This window comes from Silene latifolia, chromosome 9, assembly GCF_048544455.1.
Source record: "Silene latifolia isolate original U9 population chromosome 9, ASM4854445v1, whole genome shotgun sequence".
NCBI classification, from domain to species: domain Eukaryota; kingdom Viridiplantae; phylum Streptophyta; class Magnoliopsida; order Caryophyllales; family Caryophyllaceae; genus Silene; species Silene latifolia.
In genome coordinates this window covers 100,574,451-100,587,300 of record NC_133534.1, presented here as the reverse complement: position 1 = coordinate 100,587,300, position 12,850 = coordinate 100,574,451, and the positions used below count along the sequence as shown (strand labels likewise).

The 12,850-nt window shown below is 31.8% G+C and overlaps 1 long non-coding RNA gene across 1 annotated transcript; it reads right to left on the bottom strand.

Moving 5' to 3' along the window:
• Positions 1–5,251: 5,251 nt before the first annotated feature.
• Positions 5,252–9,377, bottom strand: LOC141599982 (uncharacterized). The gene is made up of 4 exons (XR_012524077.1): positions 9,175–9,377; positions 8,151–8,300; positions 7,932–7,975; positions 5,252–5,714 (listed from the first exon to the last, which is right to left on the bottom strand). It is a non-coding gene; the product is annotated as an uncharacterized LOC141599982 (long non-coding RNA).
• Between the last annotated feature and the right edge of the window lie 3,473 nt (positions 9,378–12,850).

Here is a 12,850-nt window from a genome sequence, read left to right as displayed (position 1 = left end):
GCTTCAGCTCTTGCGTTTTCTTAAACCAAGACGATATTGGGAAAAGGTGGTCCTTGGTGTTATAGGGTGTTGGCCAACAAGGCGGTTCTAAGTCCGTGCTGTGTGTTCTCGGATTAGAATCAAGTCCCAAGTACGTGCTGTGTGTTCTCGTTGGGATGGTTCTTGTTGTTTGCCCTCTTTAACATCTACACGACATTTTTCTACAATTGTTTTGTTTTTGAAATCATCTTTTGTTGTACCATGTTCTTAACCGCAAAAGTTTGAGGACAAACGTTTCTCAACAAAGGGAGTTTGGACAAAATCAGGTTACATGGCCGATATTTGGTGTCTTGGCAGCCATGTTTTGCAAGATAAAAGGGTGAAGCACAATTGCAAGATTCCATGGACAAATGACATTATATGGTCCCTTTTTTTGTCTTCTAAAGAGTCCAAAATAATTAAAAAGCAACCAACAACTTCCCATGCTGCTGCCTCACGTCCTATATGGCTGCCCAAGTTGTATTTTGTACTCTTGTAACTAGTTATTAGGTGTAATTTTTCAGCTTTTGTATTTTTGTTTTGTTCCTCTTTTATTTGTAGCCTTTAGATTTACTTTTAGTTGGGTGGCTAGGATGTAACTTGGGCATCTATTTAAAGAGCTCCCAACTTTTTAAAACATTCAGATTTGAAGTTTATGAGAAATGAATTTATGAGGTTTTTGAAAACCCTTTCTTTAGTTCTTTGCTTTGTGCTTGAACAACCTCCATTACTTAGTGTTTGGGGATGAACTCTATCCATTTGCTTAGTGCCTTGGAAGAGTATTATCCTAGGCTTAAACATGCTTTGTGATCTTGTTTAAGTCATATCTTTCTATCTTTTACACAAATAAAACCTCCAAAACAGCCCCCTTTAAAACCGAGACAATACTACACAAAACAGCCCATTTTCGAGTCTATTTTTGCAGTATGGTTGCACCGTTTTTTGGAAGGCTTTGTTGTTGGTCGAGCTCCACCTTCATGTCGTGTTTGCTCATGCTAATGCGAGGTTGAGGAAGAGCTAAACGGTTTCCGGGGCCATCCTATCCTTAGCCCGGTTTTAGGTCTCTTTTTATCTTGTTTTTGAGTCATTTGTGACGGTCTTAATTTATGTTGCAATTGTTGTTAATCTTGCTGTGTTTTTGAAACTGTTTTGGGCTGATTATGGACCACCTAATCGTTTTACTCCAGGGACTTCCATCCCTACTCAAGCCTAATTGACAATGAGACAAGTTTATTGATGTTCTTGGCCTAGGAAGCTCTATAGACCTCAAAATTTAAGTAGTTTACCAACATAATTTTGTCAAATCTAATTAGCATAAGGCATGTTAAATACGATCAAGACTCGGGTTTGAGCTTTGTTTTCATGAAAAACGAGTCAAAATAATGTACATGGACAACTATATTGGGATTCAAATGCAAAAACAATGCAAATTATCGTCATTGTTATTCATCTCACCAAGACTCGACCTAAAACAATGCAAATTATCACACAATAAAAAAGGCAATCATACAAATGGTGAATGAATAAATAAGAGCTAATGTTAATGCACATACAAACTCCAAGCTATCCATATATATAACAATGTAATGACTAAAGTGTACAAATAAAAGAAATTCAAAGGCACGGGTAATAGAAAATGCAGCTCAACTCAAGATGTAACATGATACCGTAACTCAGCCAAATATCTTTTAATCTTGTAAGAAAAATTAGTCGGATTCTCGCGGATTCACTCATGCACTCATAAGTATGGGTGCTTTTGTGTAAGATAAGAAGAAATAGAAGCACTCACTCAACTTATGAAACATGCATGCAATCTAATGTGATAAAAATTTCTCCAACTTAATACGCATTCACAACATAGATAAAAGTACATGTATCAAGGACAATAAAGGTGGCAAGTGGGTTAAGGTATAAAATTTGTGCCAGGCACGTATGGATATGTGAGGCTAAGACGGTAGTCGCAGTGCTAAAACCAAACCAAATCTATATGATAATAAGCACAAATTAACACCCACTAGAGAAATTATCTCAACTTTGACAACATATGAGAGATAATAAAAACTACTCTCCAAAAGTGCATTAGACTCTAGTAACCATCCTTTTGATCCCTTAACAAGTGACAATGAAGCAACTCTTTTTCTTTTCATCTTCTCTTTTTTCCTTTCTTTTCTTTTTCACTTCATTTTTTTCGAATTCTTTTTTCTTTTATTTTTCTTTTGCTTCATATTTTTCTTCCTTTTCCAACATAAGGGATACAACACAATTGCTAACAAATTCTACTACACCCACATGACAATAATGGTCTCAACCCAACCATAGTAGCAAAATAAACGTGATAAACAAGCAACTGCGACTGTCCCGATAAGGTAGGCAAATTCTAGGATTGTAGCTATTAGAAATAGGATATAAAACGGCTACAAGGGTTCAAACGGGCAAAATAAAAGTTAATGTAAGGCTTATTTGAACGGTAAGAACCATCTATCCTCGTGTACTTAGTCATATGAACGCGTAAAGTATCAAGAAACTAATTTTACACTTATGCAGTTTGATATTACACATTCCACAAGGAGAACCACACTCAAGCCTAATTGACAATGAGACAAGTTTATTGATGTTCTTGGCCTAGGAAGCTCTATAGACCTCAAAATTCAAGTAGTTTACCAACATAATTTTGTCAAATCTAATTAGCATAAGGCATGTCAAATACGATCAAGACTCGGGTTTAAGCTTTTGTTTTCATGAATAACGAGTCAAAACAATGTACATGGACAACTATATTGGGATTCAAATGCAAAAACAATGCAAATTATCATCATTGTTATTCATCTCACCAAGACTCGACCTAAAATAAAGGAAAAAACATGTTTTTGGATTTTATAAAAAAATTATTTTTACGGATTTTTTGATTTAAATGCACACAACAGTAAAGTAAATCACACAACAGTAATATAAATAATCCTCCCTCAATCCTAAGTGTCACAGTGTCCTCAATGTGACGCCTACAACATAGCAATCATATATAACAAATCACCAGCAACCTAAAGGACACATATAACAAAAGGAAGGGGAACGAACTAGAGGCAATACAATAAAAGTAGATACAAGGAAAGAGAATACCAGGTGAAAGCTTAGGAGTTCCCCCAAACCAGCTACAAAAATAGGGGAAAATGACCAACCGCGCAAATCCATGATCACTAGTTACGTTTCATACCCAAGAGCAAGGATACTCGATCGAGTCCATCACCACTCGATCGAGTACACAATAGATGTACATGTCTTTGGCTTTAAAACAAACGCTCATCCAAGGCACAATCAATACAGCATAATGCATGCATTAGTAAATAAAAAAGATGCGTGTATGCTACACAAAGACATAAGTAGCACCAAGATATAATATGAGTATATATAATCATTGTTAAAGGCCGTCTCAGTAAATCAAATTTTTGATTACAATTATAAAAAAATCGTATCAAATTATTCTTCTAACCAAGAGAGGGTGGAGCCTCAAAACACAAACTAGAAGTCATACGAAGTAGTTTACTACCCGCCACACCAGTAATCCTTATAAAATTATTGTCAACAATTACCTCAGATTGGTCGGGAGGTCTACCACTCCTAATGTCAAAATCAGTGGCAAAAGAATATATTACCTCTATCTTGCTAAGAGTATTCACTAACTCATATACCTTCTCGTTCCCCTCTTGATATGCTCTATCCCATATATTTCAGCCTCTAAAGCATCCAGCTCAGCTTTCCAAATGGGAGATTCATCTGTACATGTCGCAAGACAAATCAAAGCATCTGAAAGGCCCTTGTGCAGAGTATTCGTCAATATCATATTTAACATCAGAAATATCAAAATATGCATTCTGCACAGCTGTATTAAAATGAACCTCAATAAACTCAAAATTAGAATTAAATTCAACAACTGAAGGGGGAGTATCCAAAGAAAGAGTTAGCATATCATCACATGAGCCCCATTTAACCTCAAGATTTTCGAATCACGTATCCTCACTCTCCTTATCCCAAGACTCATCACAAAAGGGGTACTCTAGGGGGTCCGTCAAGTCTTCCTCGTGTGACTCACTGTCTGTAAAATTGTTATAGAGGGGTTCTAGATTATCCTGAAAGAAAGGGTTATCAACTGAGCATATGGTCTCATCTTCTATGTTTCCCTCGATATCCTTTGTATTCTTATAAATGGGCTCTATAGTCTCACCCACTCCCTCATCCATGTTTGACTGAAATGAAAAAGTTGGTTTAATGCATTCAAGCGCAAGCCATTCAAAGAAATAAATGACATCTTCAATATTCTTACCACTATAATCTCCCTTACCTATAGAGTCAATATAGGCTTGGGTTTGTTTGTTCATACCTCTTATGATGTTAAGGCACACAGTAAGCCGTGGGAGTGTGCTTTCCCAGTTATGAGAACGAATCCAATTATTCCATCTAAGCATGTAATCGTGGAAGTTTTCATCTTCACTCTTTGGAAACTGGATGGAAATCATTAGAACGGTCTCAAGTAGCTGATGTTCCCTGAGACAAAAGACAAACTAAACAAAAACAAATAGAAAATAGTTGCCTCCCCGGCAACGACGCCAAATTTGACAAGGCTAAAGTCGTATCACCTATATCAAAGTAATCCTAACTCAATACTAACATATAGCTAGTGATAAGTAGGGTATCGTATCCACATGGAGGCGGTAATTATCTAGTTTGTTAATGATTAAGTTTGTCTTAAAGGTAACGGTTTTCTAGAAGGAATTGATTGGTTTGCAAAATAAATAAATAACGAGTTCAATAAGATTAAAAGGTATAGGGATCGGGTTTACTAGGTCAGTTATGCGGGGGTGAGATTAATTAATTAACAGAGCAATTGGGTTGTTTAAGGTCATATGATCGATCGATTCTAATATGCCTTTTAGATCTAAACTTAACATGAGGTCACTATTATTAAGTCAGTCTATTCAGTTATCGCAGCCTATATTAGTCTTAACCCGGTCGGTGATAATCCTAATTTGCAATACTAATTAATCAACTCTGATCAGTAATTAATCAATTAGATTCAAAACCATAACTGAACAACAACAAAAAGCAATTTAACAGTTAATGTATTAGTTACCCCCTTCTAACATGATCCTATATCCCCTTTACCCTAGATTAGGAGTTTAGCTACACATACTAGTAATAACAACAACAACAACAACAACAATATTGAAGGCAAATAGAATTGAAAGCATAAAAAAGATGAACAATGAATTAATTGTGTAAACTAGAAATTGAATTAACAATAACTAAAGAAATATTAATGAATACCGTAATTAAAGTATGTAGATCCGGAAGCAATGCGTAAATAAAATAAGTCTAAAGTATTCTAAGAGTTTTTAATGTAAAAGAGGCGTAAAACAATAGGGCACGAGTTTAGTATTTATACAAAACATAAACCGACTTTAAGAAATTGCGGGGAATGTCTTCGGCACGTAGCATACTCGATCTAGTGCAAGTGCACTCGATCTAGTCGATCTAGTACACACTGCACACTCGATCGAGAACCTCAGAATTCAGCTTCTTTTCATGTTTTCTCCTTTTCTTTCCTTTCATTCTTCTTAATTCCTGTGCCATCCTTCTTATACTTTGTCTTGCCGACTCCGCGGTGCTCATTATCAACCATTTGTTCCTCGAATGTATCCAATCTGCATGAAAACAACAAAAGGCGGAAGTATGACGTTCTAGCAATAAAAGCGTATAAATGACATATATAAGCACAAAACCGTCTCAAAAGTAACTAAGGGGAGGCATAAATGTGTATATAATTATGACTCATCAAAACCCTTGCTAAATAACTTCTACCATTCAACACTGTCCATAAAAAGAGCATTAATGTCAATGTGATATTGTAAAACCGTTTTATAGAAAATTTACTCCGAACCGAAAAGGAATAATTAGGACTCCTTATTCCATAAGAGCATAAAAAATTTGAACTTCTAATCACAACTCCTTATTCCATAATAGCAAAAATACGTTTTAAAAAAGAGTTTTGGAGTAATATCTACTTGTAAATTGCGAAATACATTAAATATTATGACAGGGAATAAATTTCAATGCACAATCAAGGAGTTTGTTGGATATTATGAGAGTCAGCCGCAAAAACCAAAGCTTGAAAGTGAGGAGATAAAGTATTGGATGATTAGTCGTGCAATTAATGTGTAGCAAATTCTGTTTTTCTCTTAAAATTTCTGGGATTTGGTGTAGCAATTGCCACACCAAAGATGATCGTGGGTCCACCCCTGCTTGCATTACATGAAATAATCAAACCCACCATATAGGGCTGATAAATTTGCTCATCGATATTAACATACCTAAGAAGTGCTCTATAACAAAAGCCGGTTGTAGATTTTGGAGAGATTTCTCTCTAACTTTTAGAGAGAGAATTTTCTCTGAAATTAGAAAACCCTAGAAATAAGAAATGGGTTTTGATTTTCTTTCTTGATTTTCTTACCCTTATTTCTTCATCTCCGTCATTAGTACACTTCTTGTATCTCATTTTCCAGAAAATTTTCTTCTATCTAGCTTCTTGATTGTCACCTTATTTGAGATCTGACTTAATTAGCTCTCCAATTTAGCCTAGGAGAGTTATATTTAATCATTTATCTTAAGAATGAAGGTTTGAATCAAGAAGTCAAGAAGAATCTCAGAACTTTTAAGTACATAAAAGATGATTGTTGCTTAGCTAATTTGAAGGTCATATATCTTTGGTTTTGAAGGTATAAAATAAATAGGAATTCAACAGAAACTTATGAGATCTATTCTCATGATTTGATTTTAGCAAAACTCAATTAGAAATTGTGTTTGGAGTAGTAAATTTTTTGGCTTTTTCACCAGTTTCAGGGTGGGTTTGGAATGGAGATCTGAAATTTTTGGCTATCTCATTTGTTTGATTCTTTCCAGTTTATTGAGGATTATCCAACGTCCTCTATATATTTTGTTCATTGTAGGCTTTGCAGGTTATTGTGATTTGAGGCTTGATTTTCTTTGGCAGTCACTTTTTTTTGCCTTTCTTTAGCTTATTTTCTCTCTTTTTGGGGATTTCAATTTGGCAGAACTTTCTTTGGAGTAGTTTTTTTGTGCCTTTTGTTTTATTTTTCTTTTTTTTTTTTATGTTCTTAGGGTAATTTGAAAGTTTTTTCTTACTTTCAATTACCGCTCACATCCGTGAGGATGTTATGGGTCGATTTCGATTGACTTAGTTTTCTTTCCTTATCAAAAAAAAAAAAAAAAAAAAAAAAAAAAAAAAAAAGAAGTGCTCTATATATTTTTGCCACCATATAGAGTTGTGTCTCAATTATTATGCTTCTCTTAAAGATATTCATATTCTTAAGTATCACACTATTGGTGTCATGACCAAATTACTTTTTAATTCACTATTTAGGACCCATCCCTTCGAGTTATTATGGGCCAACACAACTACACAATGGGAATTTCTGAACCATTGAAATTTAATTGAATGAATGGACAAAACATTGGTATTCATCTTTTCAATAGTTTAGTGCAGAAAACCATCTAAAGATAAATTCATATCTAGTATTATGACAAATAAAAATTATAAAAAGTTAATTAACTTGTGGAATTCAAAACACAAAGAGCATGTTTGGCCTTAATTCTCAAAAATGAGTTTTTGTTTTTCAAGCTTAATTTTTCAAAAGTGTTTTTCAAAAGCAGAAATAACAAATACTTGCTTCTATTTCTATGGGCAAAAATATGGATTTTTAGTTTTTGAGAATTTTTGTTTAACTTTTAGAAAATCATGTGTTTGGCCAAAAAGTGTTTTTGAGTCCAAAAACACTTTTACAAACTAGGCCAAACATACACAAATTCTTAAATGGAGTATAGCAAACAATGTAGTGACATACCTTAAGACAAAGCCCTGTGATGCTCATGATCTGAAGTTAGAATCCTAAAATATAATTAGAGTAAATTATACTCCTTCACTCGTAAAAGCGGAAAACGAAACCTAGGTATAAATGTCAAAATTCCAGAGTAGTAATTCGTAGGAGAATTAATAGTTACAGAGGAGTAAGTAATTGATAAATATTAATCATAAAAATACTCCATAACAGAAAACTATTTACCTCTTTGTTTCTGAAAGTGCAATCTATACACAAATGAAATATGTTGATAATTGTTTGGAGGATGAAGGAGTGAGACAGGAAGGAAAAGAAGGAGAAGAACGACTAATCCACTTCATGTTTAGCTAAATGTGCAGTTCCAACATTGATTATCTGGATTAGCGAAAATAAAGAGTAAGGCAAAGAACATAGTCGATCGTCCGACCCTCCTTACCCTCCTTACTCCACCATATATGTATGATCCCTTGAGACACAGTAATAGTGTTGTTTATACGCTAATTAAGTATTAGTGCATGCTACTTCCAAGATGCATAACCATAATTAGGAGTTTCAAAATAACCTAAACACATGTGATGTTGATAATTACAACACTACATCATTGGCAGCAAAGTGTCAGCAGGATTTAGATTTTACCAAAATATGCAAGTCATAGATGTGTGAACTGTTACTCCTCAATTCATAGCAAGAGAAATTTATAATTATTGGTTAAAGGAGTCAAAGCATCAACTGACATGAAGAACTAACTAAAGATATTTATTTTTAATAAATTGACAGATACAGTACCAATTATAAACTAACCAACCGGCCAAATTAAGTATCGTAGTCTTACCGGAATGTTCAAACTACACCCACTCCAACTATAAATTAAGTTTCATTTTTTACCAAAACAAACAACCGACCAATATCAGATGAAGCCTCATCTCTTAGAGCCACATGTTTGACTTTGACAACATATGCAAAAACCCTTGATTAAGGTAAGAAAATTTATTAGTGCATATACTTAAGAATGAAAAGGGAAAATATGACTCATAATGTCAACATTCACAATATTGATAACATGTACATCAAAAATCCCATCATACACAATTCACAAATGTTAAAATTATGATACCCAATTGGATAGGAGGCTCATTCTTCAAGCAAATCAGTAATTAGTTCTCTATATTCTTAATTAATTGAATGAATTTTCAAAAAAATAAAATTGTATTTGAATATATTTTGTGCATCGATAAAGAAAGAGACTTACCATGAATGTTAGACTACTATATGCCATATGGAGAAAGACTGATGGGAGAAAGTGAGATAGCCTCCATGTGATAGAGAACGAAAGAGAAGATGTTGAGCGGCGACGGCTACAGTCAGACGCGTTTCAAATTTTGTTCCAGGTTTTTTAATTTTTATTTAGGTAAGTAGAGGGAGGTGTAGTTAGGCGGGAATAGAAATCACCAAGGGCTGACACGTGTATAATATAATCTTTAGTGGTTCTTACTCGTATAATTTTATAATAGAAGATAGATAATAGATAATAGATAAATAAATATAGACATAGATATAGATATAGACTAGGTAGTATCCCGCGGTTCGCGCGACCAGTTTTAAAATTTTATTATTATAATTGAAGAAAAATAACATAATTTATATATGACCTTTAATATTTTTAATTATAAATAAAAATAAATCAATTTTTCTCAAATTTATTTTTTTTTGGTTTAACTTCAATGTTTTAAAATAAAATACATATCATTTTAATTAAAACTAATAAGTGATCATTAATTATGCATGATCAACGTTTATAAATTATTTTGTGACTGATCAAATATCATACTATTAATTAAAATAAAATTTATTCGAATAATGCAACAATCAACATTATATTCTCAAATTATATCATTTCACTATATGTTATGTTCCAAATTAATTAATATTTATTCAAAATGATGTGAATATAATTTTATGCCATTTTTAATTTCTTATGTATAACCTGTGAGTAATAAGATCAAATGAGTCCACCTCTTACATTTGAGTCCATAAGTCTCATTGTGAGCCTTTGGATCTTGGAAATGGAGGGCTTAGATGAGAACCCAAAAATTAAGGTTAATGCTCTAATTTGTCCATCTTCCTCTAATTTTCTCATTAACTACATTAATCCTCCTCATCTTTCATTCACCAACTCATTATCACATCTCCTCATTCTCTCTCTATATCTCACTTCTCCATATTCTCTCCAAAAAAACCAAAAAAAAAAAAACCCAAAAAACCAAACAAATAAAAAACCCAAAAAATCCAAATAAATCATTTACTCATCTTTTCCTCATTCACCATCCACCTACCACCACCCACCGGAAACCACCACAGTCGCCAAACGCCGCCGCCGCCGCCGCCACCACCACCGCCGTCGCCGCCGCCTCCCCGGCGTCATTTTTAATTTTTTTTTTTTTTTTTTTTTTTTTAAAAAAAAAAAACTTGATGTTTGGGTTTTTTTTTTATTTTTTATTTTTTTTTTCTCCTTATATCGTCTTGCTATATAATATTGTTTCAAATTTGTGAGTTTTTTTTATTTTAATCTTAGATCTACTTAAATAGATCAATTTTCATGACTCGTTTTTTTTTTCATTTCCGTTTTTTTTTTTTTTCAATTTTGATGTTTTGGTCTTTTTTTTTTTTTTTCCGGTAATTGACATTCTTACAAATTATAGTTTGATTTTAGTACTAAATCTATTAGTTATGAAATCTCATTTTTTTACTTTTTTCTTGTTGATATAACTTTGTTAATATTCGTCTTGTTATATATTTGCCAAATTTCGTATTTAAAATTTTCTTTTGGTATTGTGTGATTTAGGATCTATTAAAATTACTTTATCGGTTAAAATTACACTTTTTTTCGTTAAAATTACACTTTTTTCCGTTAAAATTACACTTTTTTTGGGTTAAAATCACAGTTTTTTCCTTGTTAAAAATACACTTTTTTCCGTTAAAATTACATTTTTTTGTGTTAAAATTACATTTTTTTCCGGTTAAAATTATAGTACTAAATCTATTAGATATGAAATCTCATTTTTTACTTTTTTCTTGTTGATATCACTTTGTTAATATTCGTCTTGTTATATATATTTGCCAAATTTCGTATTTAAAATTTACTTTTGGTATTGTGTGATTTAGGATCTATTAAAATTACTTTATCGGTTAAAATTATACTTTTTTCCGTTAAAATTACACTTTTTTCCGTTAAAATTACACTTTTTTTTTGTTAAAATCATAGTTTTTTCCTTCTTAAAAGTACACTTTTTTCCGTTAAAATTACACTTTTTTCTGTTAAAATTACACTTTTTTTTCGGGTTAAAATTACACTTTTTTCTATTAAAATTACACTTTTTTCCTTTAAAATTACACTTGTCTTCATTAAAGTTACATTTATCTCTACTAAGGTTATCTTCTCAATGACTAAAGTTACGCTTTTGGACTAAAGTTAGAACAATTTGGACTGAAGTTACAAAAATTTGGACTAAAATTACACAATTTGGACTAAAATTACACAATTTGGACTAAAGATACACAAATTTGGACTATAGTTATACATTTGGATTAAAATTACACTTTTATGGACTAAAATTACACTTCCGTGGACTAAAATTACACTTTTGTAGACTAAATTTATACATTTGTGGATTAAAGTTACACATTTGTAGACTAAAATTACACTTTTTTGGACTAAAATTACACTTTTGGGGACTAAAATTACACTCATAAAATGATAAAAGATACACACACTATCAATTTACTAAGTTACACTTTAGTGGACAATGATTGGAATTGCACAATCTAAATGGCTCAAAATAAATGAATTGTGTAACTTTAGTTCTAATTGTGTAATTTTACTCTAAATTTAGTCGTAAATAGTGTATTATTAGCTCAAAATTATTCGTAAATAGTGTATTTTTAGTCCAAAAATGTTGTAAATATTGTATTCAATTTAGTCGTAAACTCCATTAGTTCGTCCAAATAGTCCAAATAGTCCAAATTAGTTCGTCCATATTGTCGAAATTGTCCAAATTAGTTAGTCCAAATTGTCCAAATTAGTCCATATTGTCGAAATTGTCCAAATTAGTTAGTCCAAATTGTCCAAATTAGTCTGTCTAACTTTAGTCCAAGAGTGTAACTTTAGTCATTAATAAAGATAAGTGTAATTTTAACAGGAAAAAGTGTAATTTTAACAAAAAAAGTGTAATTGTAAGAAGAAAAAGTGTAATTGTGACAGAAAAAGTGTAATTGTAACAAGAAAAAGTGTAATTCCAACAAGAAAAAGTGTAATTCCAACAAGAAAAAGTGTAATTCCAACAGTATTGAGTGTAATTTTAACATAAAAAGTTTAATTGTAACAAAAAAAAGTGTAATTGTAAGAAGAAAAAGTGTAATTGTGACAAGAAAAAGTGTAATTCCAACAAGAAAAAGTGTAATTTTAACAAAAAAAAGTGTAATTCCAATAAGAAAAAGTGTAATTTTAATATAAAAAAGTGTAATTTTAACAGAAAAAAGTGTAATTATAACAAAAATAAGGGTAATTTTAACCAAAAAAAGTGTAATTTTAACCAAAAAAAGTGTAATTGTAACAAAAAAAAGTGAAATTTTAACTAATATTAACAAGGCGAGATTTGTAAAAAACCAAGATAAACACCAACAATATTAGATCTAAAATATAAAATGATGTAAAACACCAACAAATTAAATACAACCGTTTACAAAACGGAATATATACCTTAAAAAAAAGGAATCCGACACAAGTAAACACGGAATTCAAATTAAAACCGAATCTGAAATAAAAAAAATAAAAAAAAACCCCAAAAAAAAAAACTAAGAATACTAGATCTAAAAAAAAAAACCAAAACAAGAACAAAACAAAAATCAAATGAATGGTAGATAATTTT